Source organism: Macaca nemestrina, chromosome 4 (assembly GCF_043159975.1).
Source record: "Macaca nemestrina isolate mMacNem1 chromosome 4, mMacNem.hap1, whole genome shotgun sequence".
Lineage (NCBI taxonomy): Eukaryota > Metazoa > Chordata > Mammalia > Primates > Cercopithecidae > Macaca > Macaca nemestrina.
Window position 1 is genome coordinate 143,963,556 of NC_092128.1, and position 15,326 is coordinate 143,978,881.

The following is a 15,326-nucleotide window of genomic DNA, read 5'->3' on the forward strand; positions in this document are numbered from 1 at the left end:
GACCCTCTTAATTCAGATTTCTGAGACCCTACTTGTGTGCCAGACCCTTTCACACCTTTGAGCTCATGTCATCCTCATTTTTCCTGTTTGGAAACTGCTGCGAAGGGAATTGAAATCACTTTTCCTGGGGCTGTGAAGCTTGCAGGTCAGAAGCAGCGTTACGGTTTGAGGCTAACAGGCCGGGATTCGATCCTATGTGTGTGGCACTTTCCACACTGCTTCCTTAGGATAGGAAAAGTATTTTGGGAATCTTTGACCTGCAGTAATTTGTTTAGAGTCAGACACAGAGTGGGTGCCCTGTCTATGTTCGTTGAATGAATCTAGGTCGGCATCTCATTCCTCATTCCTGGTGAGGAAACTAAGGCACAGGAGGAGCTGTGTCTTGTGCAGTTGGTTTGGGGAGGAAGGAGAATCCCACAGCAAAGCCCTTCCCTTGTCACGTGTGCCTGTACTGGTTTGATGATTGATGATAAGCTTTTTTTTTTTTTTTTCATATTCCCTTTCTGTACTCATGTTGGTATAGGCTGAGTGGCACCTTAGCCCTTCACTTGAGGTTTCAGCTGGTGTAGTCAGAGTGTCTGAAATGTCCTTTCACGATTGAGAACCATTAGGCAGTGCAACCAGCAACAGCCTCTGATGCTTGTTAAAACAGTGTGAGTTCTGACTCCTAAGCTATGAAACCATCCTTCAAGATTAGCAGAGCATTGGCAGATTTCTCAGAACGCTCAATTTGAGGATAATTCCAAATGTGGTTCGGAAGGAGAAAAAGGAAAACACCATTGTTGCATCCAACCTAGGGTTTTTCAATGTGAATTATGTTTTTAATCATTTAACATTCAACAAGCATTTATTCAGTGCCTAGTATGTGGTACAGATAGATGAAGATGACACAGTGTCTGTCATCAAAAAATTCACAGATTAGTGGGGAGGGCAGACCATGTGTTAGGGTTGCACATTTGTGAGCAGAGGTGGATGGTAGCTAGGCAAGGGTGGAGGTGATGTCTGAGCTGAGTTTACAGGATGATTAGGACGTGGTTAGCTTTTCATGGGTATTCTGGTGCAGAGGAAAGGGTGGGAAAGGACGAGATATTAGAACACATGTGGAGAATATGAGGAAGCAGCTGGTAGTTTGGAGTTCTTGGTGCTTAAAGATTGAGACAGGGAGGTACAAAAGAAATGACCAGATGATAGACGGGGGCCTTTGGTCAGGACCAGGGACTCAGCATTTCTCCATTAGGGTGGCGTGGTCACTTTTGGCTGGAGACTTCGTGGTGAATGAATTTGGCACTGAGAAGACCAGAAACATGGATACCAGGGAGGAGGCTGGCTCTGAAAGCCAGGCAAGGCTGATGAGGCCATGGTGGGGAGGATGGAGAAGATGGGATGGATTCAGCAAACAGGAGAATTGTCAGCTAGGATCCTTGGGTTGCAAGCAACAGAAACTAAGTCTGGCTAACAATGTCAACAAAGATTGCCTCAGAAATATTGATGGAAACTCACAGGATTAAGAGCATCCCTAAAGAATCAGGCACGGAATAGACAGGAATTAGGCAGTGCAGGGGATCTCGGTGGCAGGAATTGACTTATGGTCTCTTCCAGCAGATGCTATGGAAGTAAATGATCACCAACCTTTTCTGTTATTATTGAGGTAGGAGGTGAGACTCAACTCTAGAGGTGGGGCTCAATTTGGTCCAATTAGCTGGACCAAATTGAGGACCAGCTAAAACAAGGCTGGGGGGCAAGCAGCTCTCCATAAGACACACCCACACATGCACTATGTCAGTTTACCATTGCCATGGCAGCAACTGGAAGTTATTACCCCTTTCTATGGCAATGACCCAACCACCCAGAAGTTACCACCCTATTTCTAGAAATTTCTGCATAAACTGTCCTTAATTTGGATATGACTAAAACTGGGTATAAATAAGACTGCAGCACTGGGGTGCTACCCTGCACATACTGCCTAGGGAATAGCCCTGCTGTACAAGGAGTATCTCTGCTGCTGCTGTACACTGCTGCTTCAATAAAAGTTGCTGTCTTCCATTGACAATAGCAAAGACATGGAATCATCCTACATGCCCATCAATGATAGATTGGCTAAAGAAAATGTGGTACATATACACCATGGAATACTATGCAGCCATAAAAAGGAATGAGATCATGGCCTTTTCAGGGACATGGATGGAGCTGGAGGCCATTATCCTTAGCAAACGCAGGAACTGAAAATCAAATACCACATGTTCTCACTTATAAGTGAAAGCTAAGTGATGAGAACATACGGACACATGGGGACACACACACGCACACACACAAACACACACTGGGGCCTGTTAGAGGGTGGAGGGTGCGAGGAGGGAGAACATCAGGAAGAATAACTGATGGATTCTAGGCTTAATACCTGGGTGATGGGATGATCTGTGCAGAAAATGACCATGGTACATACACATTTACCTATGTAACAAACCTGCACATGTACCCCTGAACTTAAGATAAAAGTTGGAAAAAAAAAAGGTACAAGTTGGAAAAAAAAATGAATAAGTAAATAAATAAATAGATATTCTGTGACTATTAGAAAAAAAAAGTTGCTGTCTCACACCCCTGGCTTGCCCTTGAATTCTTTCCTGGGCAAAGCCAAGAACCCTCCCAGGCTAAGCCCCAATTTTGGGCTCACCTGCCCTCCATTATTGTTATTGTATCATTCTGCTGCATTCAGGATGCTCAGAGGACATATCCGATTGGCATAGTTTTGGGTTCCTATATCTAGGGGTAGGTTTCTGAGAAGTCACTGAGATTGGGACAGATTGTTTTCTTTTCTTTCTTTCATTTTCTTTTTTTTTGATGGAGCCTCACTCTGTTGCCCAGGCTGCAGTACAGTGGTGCGATCTCGGCTCACTGCAAACTCTGCCTCCCGAGTAGCTGGGATTTTGGGCTCCTGCCACCATGCCCGGCTAATTTTTGTATTTTTAGTAGAGATGGGGTTTCACCATTTGGCCAGGCTGGTCTCGAACTCCTGACTTCAGGTGATCTACCTGCCTAGGCCTCCCAAAGTGCTGGGATTACAGGCGTGAGCCACTGCGCCCGGCCGGGAGAGAGTGTTTTCTGAAAGGAAACTGGAATGATTCTGCTAAAAGACAGTGATGTTGAGCTTGTCTTCCATAAGAGGGAAAATTGGCAGGACTTACTAATTGCTAGGGAAGTGGGAGAAAGGGAAGGTGTCACCACTGGGTTTCTGGTTTAGGTAACAGGGTAGAGAAGCAGAACTGAAGTCTGAACAAGACTAAATAACTGGTTTGCTTTCCCACTGGCAGGGCTGTGGGCAGCTCTCCATGACCAGGTTATCGGAGAGGGTGACAATCTATTTTAACAAGCCTCATTAAGGGACTGTGCTGCTGTGAATAAGACCTATTTAAGTAGGTTACTTTATCTCACGCACCACAAATCTGGATTCTTTGAAAATGCTTTCATTCATCCAACCAGTATGTATTGAGCATCTCTGGTTCAGGTACTGGGGAAAATGATGAATTCATCAGACAGAGATGGTACCCTTATAGTCTAGTGGTGTAAGACACATTAAAAAATATAGAAATAAAATTGGAGGATATAATTGAGACAGATGCAAGGGCTACTTCAGATTGGATGGCCAACAAAGGTCTCTCTCTCTTTTTTTTATTTTTTGAGATAGTCTTGCTTTGTTGCCCAGGCTGGAGTGCAGTGGTGCAATCTTGGCTCACTGCAGCCTCTGCCTCCCGCATTCAAGTGATCCTTCTGCCTCAGTCTCCAGGGCAGCTAGGATTACAGGCGTGTACCACCACACCCAGCTAATTTTTGTATTATTATTATTATTTTTTGAGACGGAGTCTCACTGTGTCATCCAGGCTGGAGTGCAGTGGCATGATCGCAACTCACTGCAACCTCCGCCTCCCAGGTTCAAGCGATTCTCCTGCCTCAGCCTCCCGAGTAGCTGGGATTACAGGCGCCCACACGTCCAGCTAATTTTTGTATTTTTAGTAGAGACGGGGTTTCACCATGTTGGCCAGTATGGTCTTGAACTCCTGACCTCAGGTGGTCCGCCTGCCTCAGCCTCCCAAAGTTCTGGGATTACAGGCATAAGCCACTGCGCCCGAACTAATTTTTGTATTTTTATTTATTTATTTTTTGAGATGGAGTCTTGCTCTGTCACCCGGGCTGGAGTGCAGTGGCGTGATCTCGGCTCACTGCGAGCTCCGCCTCCTGGGTTCAAGCGATTCTCCTGCCTCAGTCTCCTGAATAGCTGGAATTACAGGTGTGTGGCACCATGCCCAGCTAATTTTTGTATTTTTAGTAGAGATGGGGTCTCATCATGTTGGCCAGGCTGGTCTCGAACTCCTGACCTCAAGTGATCCACCTGCATCGGCCTCCCAAAGTGCTAGGATTACGGGCATGAGCCACCGAGCCCAACCACGAAAGATCTCAATGATGAGCTCTATTTAGACTGACACCAGAATGACATGAAGAGATAAGGTGGGGAAATATCTGTGGAAGAACTTCCAGGGTGTGGGAACAGCCAGTGCAAAAGTCTCAAAGCAGGAATGAACTGGGCTCATTTAGAGGAGAAGGAAGGAGACTGGTGTGGCGGGAGATGAGTTGAGAGAGATGGGGGCTAGCTCATATAGGGTCATCCTGTGGAGTTTGGGTTTGATACTGAGTTCAGTAGAAGCCACGGAGGGGTTTTAAAAAGGTGAGTGATATGACTTAGTCTATATTTTCCAAAGATCATCCTGTCTCCAGCTGTCCATTCTGCCTGCACTACCGTGGTACAATAAAGTGAGTCTTTATCCATCAGAATGTAAAATAAAATGTAGTGTTTAGGAGTAACAGATGGAGAGAAAATGCTTTGGTGACCTTAATTTGGTGATTTCTAACGTACCAGTTAAGTGTGGATACAAACAAAACTGCAATCATAGTATGATTTCAGTTTTGTTTAAAAACGTGGTACAGAAGAACAATGGAAATAAATGGACCAAAAATGTTAACAATGCTTGTCCAAAGCTGTTGGCATTATGAATGATTTTATGGTTTTGCAAATGAACACACATTTCTTTTATAATCGGAAAAATATTTGTTTTAAAATGTAGACACCGGGCCGGGCGCAGTGGCTCACGCCTGTAATCCCAGCACTTTGGGAGGCCGAGATGGTTGGATCAGCTGAGGTCAGGAGTTCAAGACTAGCCTGGCCAGCCTGGCGAAACCCTGTCTTTACTAAAAATATAAAAAACTAGCCGGGCGTGGTGGTGGGTGCCTGTAATCCCAGCTCCTTGGAAGGCTGAGGCAGGAGAATTGCTTGAACCCAGGAGGCGGAGGTTGCAGTGAGCTAAGATTATGCCACTGTACTCCAGCCTAGGTGACAGAGCGAGACTCTGTCTCAAAAAAAGTAAATAAATAAAATGTAGACACCGATGATCACCAGTGCCTTGAATAGAGTGTTGGGAGACCGTAATCTACTAAACACTTTCCCCTACCATCTTATTTTGGGAATTTTAATCTCAAAAACCCACGGTCCTGGTTGGGACAGAAGATAGGATGCTCATTGTATTAGTCTGTTCTTACACTGCTAATAAAGACATACCTGAGACTGGGTGATTTATAAAGGAAAGAGGTTTAGTGCACTCACAGTACCACATGGCTGGGAGGCCTCCCAATCATGGCGGAAGATGAAGGGAGAGCAAGAGGATGTCTTCCACGACGGCAGGAAAGAGCTTGTGTAGGGGAGCTCCCATTTATAAAACCATGAAATCTCGTGAGACTTATTCACTACCATGAGAACAGTGTGGGGGGAAACCGCCCCCATGATTCAGTTATCTCCACCTGGCCCCACCCTTGACACGTGGGGATTATTGCAATTCGAGATGAGATTTGGGTGGGGACACAGCCAAACTATATCACTTGTTTTGACAAAGGTGCCCAATGAGTGGCTCTGTTTTGTGCTTAAGACATTTTTTAGTGATGAAATTAAACATTCTTTTTTAAAAAGAAATTAAAAGCTATACAGAAATGTTACAGAGAACATGGAAGCCATCTTTCTTCACTCTCACTCTCAATACCATTCACATTTCAAGTACATATATTGTTAGATTTTTTTCTATGCCTTTCAAATACATACATCTACATTTTGTTGAATTTGGGATATTGCTGTAAGAAGTTACCTTACTTCTCCAAGTTCCTTCTCATAGAGATTGAAACCAAGATGACCTTTTTTCCCCCTTTTGAAACAAATTACTGGGAAATTTGAACACATAGCTAGGAAGAACCGAACCTTGCCTTTTTAGTATTCAGAGTGTTACTGAAAGCATAATTTATACTTATAAAGAATAGAGCAATTAAATATTCATCAAAAGCTCATTTCTGAACATTTAAACATTACTGCTTTCGTATTGGATCCCAAAAGTTTGTATCACGATTACAAATTGCTTGCACTTTTTCGTTATCAAAAGTTAGGCAATAGGAAAATTTAGAAGTGCAAATTCAACAGCTTGGCTAATTATTTTGGTGTCATATTTGTCACAACTAAGTATTATTCCTTGAAAACAGGAAAAGAAAAACATTCAATGAAGTGTTTATTTATTTATGTATGTATTTATTTATTTATTTTGGAGACAGAGTCTTGCTCTGTTGCCCAGGCTGGAGTGCAGTGGCGTGATCTTGGCTCACTGCAACCTCTGCCTGCTGGGTTCAAGCGATTCTCCTGCCTCAGCCTCCTGAGTAGCTGGGACTACAGGCGTGTGACACCACACCTGACTAATTTTTGTATTTTTAGTAGAGATGGGGTTTCACCATACTGGCCAGGCTTGTCTCGAACACCTTACCTCAAGTGATTCTCCCGCCTCAGCCTCCCAAAGTGCTGGGATTACAGGCGTGAGCCACTGCACCCAGCCTCAATCAAGTGTTACTCAGAACCATTGATGTGTTCTGGAAGAGCTGGACATCCACATAAAGCCCAAGTCGACCTTGTGGTCTCATCCTATAGACTGGGCTTGGGGGCTTCAGTGTCAGGAATTAGCTGCCACAAACTCAGTCGCAATATGACTGAATAGTGTTGGATCGGAGTCTCATTATGTGATTCAGCAGAATTACTACCTTAAAAAAAGTCATTAATTAAACATATCCTTTTGTGGTGAAGAGAATGAATACGTGTTTAGAAGACATTGACTGCAAAGTAATAGAACCATGGAATTAAAGGAGGAGAGGAATCTTGGTTAGCTTTTACAGATGGGGAGACTCAGTCAGAGAGATTGAGTGACATGTGCGCTGTCAGAGTTCATTTTACACCCCAGATCCCTTTCCCCTACACTCAGCCGTGGCTCCGTGTTATTGGAAACCGAATTTATTTTCGTAAACCCAAGAATTAGGAAAATGCTCCGAACCTCATGAAAACCGAGAGGGTTTTTGAACCGTTCATTCATTCTGTAAAGTGTAATCTGTTTGTGTACTGATAACAGGCCTAATTACTGTGTAAACATTTTTATAGCCTGGTAAGAAAGCCTCAAACATCTGTACCGAACACTGATGTGGCGTCTCAGCCTCCAGCGTTCCTACTGCTGCTTCGGAAAACCAGTTGCTCTGCTTTTTAATCTGATCTGTGGTTGATGATTCATTTTATATGCATACACATAAACACATATTCCATCTCAGCAGGCAAACTAGCTTAGTGCTTAGTAGGTGTCATCTATTTTATTTCTCCCATTCTACAGATGAAGAAACAGAGATGTAGCCAGGCCACAGAGATGTTGCACGGGCTCACGGTTTAGTACTTGGAAACCCAGAGGTATGTAACCCACTAGCTAAAGCCTCCATCCTCTCTGTGCCTATCCAAGACAAACAACTGTTGTGCAAGGACGATCAGGATCTGAGTTTGTGAAACCATTTTCAATAGTTAAATCAAGGCCGGGCACGATGGCTCACGCCTGTAATCCCAGCACTTTGGGAGGCCCAGGCAGGCAGACCACGTGAGGCCAGGAGTTCGAGACCAGCCTGGCCAACATGGCGAAACCATGTCTCTACTAAAAAATACAAAATTTAGCCAGGCGTGGTGGTGGGCGCCAGTAATTCCAGCCACTCAGGAGGCTGAGCAGGAGAATCGCTTGAACCCAGGAGGTGGAGGTTGCAGTGGTAGAGGTTGCAGTGAGCCAAGATTGCGCCACTGCATTCTAGCCTGGGTGACAGAACAAGACCCTGTCTCCCACAAAAGCCCTCCAAAAAACAGTTCAATTACATTTTTTGCCCAGATGTCAAGCGGCAGAGAGATCTCTGCGAGGTTATTGCATTTTAAGCCTGTTTTGTGGGTTGCCATCAATCCGTTCCCTCCATGGCTCACTTGGTGGTAGCAGGTCACCAATAGATCATCTGCCCTCAGCTCAGACGGGTGGTTTTCTTTTCCTGCCAAGACCCAAGCCTCAAGTTAGTTACCTAGGCAACTAACTGACTTGGTTCCTGTATTGTTTTTATTTTATTTTCTTTATTTTTGAGACAGAGTTTCGCTCTTGTTTTATTTATTTATTTTTGAGATGGAGTTTTGCTCTCGTTGCCCAGGCTGGCGTGCAATGGTGTGATCTCGGCTCACTGCAACCTCTGCCTCCCGGGTTCAAGCGATTCTTGTGCCTCAGCCTCCCAAGTAGCTGGGATTACCGGTGCTCACCACCACACCGGGCTCAGTTTTGTGTTTTTAGTGGAGACAGGGTTTCCCTATGTTGGCCAGGCTGGTCTCAAACGCTTGACCTCAGGTGATCCACCCACCTCGGCCTCCCAAAGTGCTGGGATTACAGGCATGAGCCACTGCACCCGGACAGCATTATTTTCATTTATTTATTCAGAGACGGAGTTTCTGTCACCCAGGCTGAAGTGTACAGTCACAATCATGGCTCGCTGCAGCCTCAGCTTCCTGGGCTCAAATGATCCTCCCACCTCAGCTTCCTGAGTAGCTGAGACCAAAGTTAGCCAACAAGCCCAGCTAATTCTTAATTTTTTTGTAGAGACAGGGTTTCACCATGTTGCTCAGGCTGGTCTCGAACTCCTGGCCTTAAGCAATCCTCCTGCCTTGGCCTCCCAAAGTGCCGGGATTATCGGTAGGAGCGACTGCACCCAGCAATCTTTAAATAAACACTGAAATTCTCTAATCTCGACACCCAAAGAGATAAATGCTTCTGTTGAGCTTCCAAAAACCCAGCCAGAACTCCTTGGAATCCTCAGAGGGCAGTAGGCAACGGGGAAAAATCACATTGAGACTGGGAGCAGCGGCTCATGCCTGTAATCCTAGCTCTTTGGGAGCGGGTGGATCACTTGAGGTCAAGAGTTCAAGACCAGCCTGGCCAACATGGTGAAACCCTGTCTCTACCAAAAAAATACAAAAGTTAGCCGGGTGTGGTGGTATGCATCTGTAGTTCCAGCTACTCGGGAGGCTGAGGCAGGAGAATCACTTGAACCTGGGAGGCAGAGGTTGCAGTGAGTTGTGATTGCCCCATTGCACTCCAGGCTAGGCAACAGAGTGAGACTGTCTCGAGGGAAAAAAAAAAAAAAAAAAAAAAATTCACATCATTAAAGAGGAGGGAAAAAGAGAGAGCCAGAGCTGAAAGTGAGCTTTCCACTCCTAGGGAAAGCTTTTGGAGGTTACTGTGGAATAATATTAGGAGGGAAGGTAAATGCAAGAGGCAGGCATGGTTGGGACAGTGACCCCATCGTAAATGATAACTCCAGAGATGGGATGACCCTGCTGTGGTCTTGGAAAAGGGCGGTTATCAGTGATGCTTTTTCAGGAAACAGACCTTTCTGGAGGAGGTGAAATCCCTCCAGATCTTGGATTTGAGTGCTAGAATCTGAAGCAGAGATTTTAATTCAGTGGTTCTCAAACTTTGCTGCACATTAAAATTCTCTGGGGAGGCTTTAAAAAGTTCCAGTGCTCTAATCACATCCCAGGAATCTCCTGGGGCCTGGGAGGCGGTGGTGATTCCACTGTACAGCCACCTTTGAGAAGCAGGGCTCTCGCACACCATTTCTCCAAGGGATGTGCCAACCAGGGGATCTTGTTGAACTGCATTAAAAAAAAAAAAAAAAAAAAAAAAACCCAGAGTCTTGCTCTGTCACCCAGGCTGGAGTGCAGTGGCACAGCCTCAACCTCCTGGGCTTAAGTGATCCTCCTGCCTCAGCCTCCCAAGTAGCTGGGACTATAGATGTGTGCCACGGCACACGGATAATTTTTGTGTTTTTTGTAGAGATGGGGTTTCACTATGTTTCTCAGGCTGGTCTCAAAGTCTTGGACTCAAGCAGTCCGCTCACCTCAGCCTCCCAAAGTGCCGGGATTACAGGCATGAGCCACTGTGCTCAGCCTAAACTGCAAATTATGATAGTTGAGTTCGGGGAAGATATCTCTTTTCTTTCTTTTTTTCCTTTTCTTTTTCTCTTTCTTTTCTTTCTTTCTTTATTATTATTATTTTTTTGAGATGGAGTCTCGCTCTGTCACCCAGGCTGGAGTGCAGTGGCGTGATCTTGCCTCACTGCAACCTCCACCTCCCAGGTTCAAGCTATTCCCCTGCCTTGGCCTCCCAAGTAGTTGGGATTACGGGCGCCCGCCACCATGCTCAGCTGATTTTTAAAATATTTTTAGTAGAGGCGGGATTTCACCATGTTGGCCAGGCTGGTCTCAAACTCCTGACCTCAGGCAATTGTCCATGGAGCAGGCATTTCTAACAAGCTGCAGCCGCCACTGCTATTGGGTGGACCCCAGTGGGAATACTAAGATGCTAGTTCAGAGAAGCGTTTTCCTGATGTCCTTAGCTTCACATGAAGGGCTTCTGGAATCACTGCCTTTTCATGAGATGCCTGGCAGCATGGGTTCATCCAGGGCAGGGTTAGAGAACAAAGGACTGAGGACCCTGCCTTTCCCACCCCTCAGACCAAGACAGACTCACTGCAAAGGCTCATAGCACCCTCCGAGTCCTCTCTACAGGGTCCTTCTCAGAACCAGTTGTCAGGATGAAACTTACTTATCCTTCAAGATTTAGCACATTCTCCTGTCCCTGGTCAGGATTTTTTTTTTTTTTTTGTGGTTTGAATTACAAATTTGTTTATTTGCCTGCCTTCCCTTCTCCCCTCTGCCTCTGCCCTCCCCTCCCCCTCCCCTCTCCCCTCCCCTCCCCTCCCCTCCCCCTCCCCTCCCCCTCCCCTCCCCCCTCCTCCCCTCCCCCCTTCTCCTCCCCTCACCTTCCCTCCCCTCCCTCTCCTCCCCTCATCTCACCTTTCCTCTCCTCTCCTTTTTCTGTTCCCACTCCACCAGGGTATTTATTTATTTAAAAAAAATTCTTATTTTTGTGGGTACATATTTATAGGGTACATGAGATATTTTGATACAGGCATGCAGTATGTAATAATGACGTCAGGGTCAGTGGGCTATCCATCCCCTCAAGCATTTATCCCTTGTGTTATGAACAATCCAATCACACCCTTTTAGTTATTTTTAAATTTAAAATTAAATTATTTTTGACTGCAGTTACCCTGTTATGCTAGTAAGTACTAGGTCTTATTCATTCTTTCTATTTGTTTGTACCCATTAACCATCCCCACATCTCCCACATTCCCCCACTACCCTTCCTAGCCTCTGGAAACCATTCTTCTACTCTCTATCTCCATGAGTTCAATTGTTTTAATTTTCAGCTCCCACAAATAGGTGGGAACATGCAAAGTGTGTCTTTCTGTGCCTGGCTTATTTCACTCCTGGTCAGAATTAGAGTCAGAATTGGAGGCTTGGAGAAACGGAAAGGAACTTAGGAATTATCTACTCTAAACAAGGGATCTCCAACCCCTTGGCAGTGGATGGATACTGACTGGTCCATGGCCTGTTAGGCACCAGGCTATACAGCCAGAGGTGAGAGGTGGGCCAGGGAGCGAACAGGAGGTGAGAGGTGGGCAAGGGAGTGACGTTTCATCTGTATTTACAGTCGCTCCCCATCGTGCACATTGCCACCTGAGCTCTGCCTCCTGTCAGATCAGTGGCAGTGTTAGATTTGCATAGGAACCCTATTTGCATAGGAACCCTATTGTGAACAGCGCATGCGTGGGATCTAGGTCGTGGGCTCCTTATGAGAGTCTAATGCCTGATGATCTGTCGCTGTCTCCCATCACCCCCAGATGGGACTGTCTAGTTGCAGAAAAATAAGCTCAGGACTCCCACTGATTCTACATGATGATGAGTTGTAGAATTATTTATTATGTATTACAATCTAGTAATAATAGAACTAAAGTGCACGATAAATGGAATGTGCTTGAATCATCCCAAAACCATCCCCTCCTGTTCCCCCGTCCATGGAAAAATTGTCTTCTTCCACAAAACTGGTCGTTGGTGCCAAAAATGTTGGGGACCCCTGGTCTAAACCACTATGTTTGGTGGTGGAGGAAGCTGGGACCTAGGGTGATTTGTTTAGAGTCACAGACCATTAGGACAGGGCTGCTCAGGAGGACAGACGCGGCAGGGAGATGCCAAGAGAGATGACGCTTTGTGCTGTTCTTGGTACGGGAGAATCAGGAGACAGAGCTATCCAGAAAGACTGTGGGTATAGTCACGTTAAAGGCACCTGTGACTCTGGCAATGTCACAGTTAGTTACACCTGCGATTTTCCGTCCCCTCCCTCCAGGCACCTCACCAATTTTAGTTAACTCCACAGAAGCTTGATGAAGTTCTTTGCTTCTACAGTTGGAGTTGACACCTTGACAGATGTTCAACAGCTTGCTTCCAGGTGGGACGCCGACGTAGGCTGCCCCACTTCACGCAAAACAATTACGTTTACCATTTTCTCCCAAAATATTGTCTTCTGTCGTTGAAACCATAGAGAATGCTTGCAACCTATAGATTTCTTGGTGTTGTGGTGAATATGTTCAGCTTGTAAGAATAGTTCATAATTGACGCTCTCAGCATTTATCAGCCAGCCGTGATGTGCTCAGCGCGTGATGAGTAATAAGTTTATTTCATTGGATCCTTTTTGCCTGCCTTCTCAACCCAAGTCACCTGTCTCAGCATATCAGTGTCGACAGGGACGGTTTCATGCCCGGCTCTTTGTGCTTTGTGAGCTGCCTTGAGATGAAGACAATAAATGCGAAACTCAAGGACTCAAATAGATGGTGCTTTTTCAGGGTGTGTGCATTTTGTCCCAGAAGATCAAGTGTTTAAATTGAATAGGTGAAGTCTTAGGGGGCACCTGAAAGTGAGCATAAAGATTGAGGCAGCATAATTACAGCTAATGGTTATATAAGTGCTGCTTTCTAAGCACTTGGCATAGGTTAACTCATTTAATCCTTTCAATAACATTTTTATGGATGAGGACACCTAACCCCAGAGAAGTTAAGTACCTGGCTGAAAGTCACACAGCTATGGACTAGTGAGGTTGGACTCATGACTTTAAAAGCCATGCTCTTAACCTGCTAGGTTAGGCTGCCTCTGTGATTCTTTTTTTTCTTTTTTTTTTTGAGATGGAGTCTTGCTTTGTCGCTCAGGCTAGAGTGCAGTGGCATGATCTCGGCTCACTGCACCCTCTGCCTCCCAGGTTCAAGCAATTCTTCTGCCTCAGGCTCCCGAGTAGCTGGGATTACAGGTGCATGGGTAATTTTTGTATTTTTAGTAGAGATGGGGTTTCGCCATGTTGGCCAGGCTGGTCTTGAACTCCTGACCTCAATTGATCTGGTTGCCTCAGCCTCCCAAAGTGTTGGGATTACAAGCATGAGCCACCACTTCCAGCTGCCTCTGTAATTCTGATTGCTGAAGTTGTTGTACAAGTGTCTGCAGAGTACTTCTTTGTTTATGTCGTCCTAGGTCTCAGGACCGTGGCACTTCGCTGATTCCATCCTGAAACTCGTTACCTCATTCTTGCTTCCCCAATAAGAGCCACTCCTGGAACATGTGCACCTGGGGAACAGAGCTCCCCAAGTCCTCCCGCACTTCAGGCTCGACTCACTGGCCTGGATTTCCTGGGACTACCCTTGCCTGAATGGTACTGGATTGCTCTACCCTTTTGCAAGGTCATAGGCTGGGGTCTAGGCCTTGCTCACTGCCCTGGTCAGCAGCTTGACTTGAACTTGGCCCTCCCTGTCTTCCTGCTTGCCTGGTATTACAGCCTGATTTTTAGAGGACCACAGTCCACTCTTTGTTCTTTTTATGAGATGGAGTCTCGCTGTGTCATCTCTGTCCGTTGCCCAGGCTGGAGTGCAATGGTGCGATCTCAGCTCACTGCAACCTCTGCCTCCTGGGTTCAAGTGATTCTCCTGTCTCACACCCAGCTAATTTGTTTTTGTATTTTTAGTAGAGTCTGGGTTTCACCATGTTGGCCAGGCTGTGCCTAGTGGTGAAGTCTGGGCTGTTAGTGTAACTATCACCCGAATAGTGTACATTGTATCCATTAAGTAATTTCTCATCTCTCATCCCCTCCCACCCTCCTACCTTTCTGAGTCTCCAGTGTCTATGTTCCCACTCTCTATGTCCGTGTGTACACATTATTTAGCTCCCAAGGCCCACCTGCCTTGCCTTCAGTGGACACCTCACCCCAGCCTGACCACAGATTTACCTCTGTGTTCTTGTAAAAATTAAAAAATATATGTATTTGTTAACATAGTATATTGCACATAGCTTGGAAACCAAATAGTTTTCTGACTTATTTCGCTTAAAGATAATGGGCTCCTGCTCCATTTCTGGTGCTGCTGCATTCTTTTTCATGGCTAAGTAGTATTCCATTGTGTAGACGTGTATATGATATGGTTTGGCTCTGTCCCCACCCAAATCTCATCTTGAATTCCCACATGTTGTGGGATGGACCCAGTGGGAGGTAATTGAATCATGGGGTAATTAACTCTTTCCCATGCTGTTCTCATGATAGCGAATAAGTCTCACGAGATATCCTGGTTTTAAAAGAGGGAGTTTCCCTGAACAAGCTCTCTCTGCCTGCCGCCATTCACGTAAGATGTGACTTGCTCCTTCTCGCCCACAGCCATAATTGTGAGGCCTCCCTAGCCATGTGGAACTGTGAGTCCATTGCTTGGCTCACTGCAACCTCTGCCTCCCGGGTTCAAGCAATTCTCCTGCCTCAGGCTCCCGAGTAGCTGGGATTACAGGTACATGTCACCATGCCTGGGAAATTTTTGTATTTTTAGTAGAGATGGGGTTTTGCCATGTTGGCCAGGCTGGTCTTGAGCTCCTGACCTCTTTTGTAAATTGTACAGTCTCGGGTATGTGTTTATCAGCAGTGTGAAAATGAACTAATAGAGTATACATATGTCTATACCACATTTTCTTTATCCAGTCCTCCACTGATGGACAC

At 45.6% G+C, this 15,326-nt stretch overlaps 1 protein-coding gene across 10 annotated transcripts in view; it reads left to right on the plus strand.

Moving 5' to 3' along the window:
* LOC105466337 (calneuron 1) overlaps positions 1 to 15,326 on the plus strand; it is a 670,377-nt gene that overhangs the window by 115,694 nt on the left and 539,357 nt on the right. Inside the window, exon 1 of one of the 10 annotated variants that reach the window (XM_011715323.2) lies at positions 7,728 to 7,801. The exons of 8 other annotated variants lie outside the window; for them this stretch is intronic. The gene's annotated coding sequence lies outside the window, so the exon portion shown is untranslated. Of the gene's footprint in view, positions 1 to 7,727; positions 7,802 to 13,923; positions 14,007 to 15,326 lie in introns of those variants that run through there. One more of the 10 variants, XM_011715328.3, reaches the window with a different exon arrangement.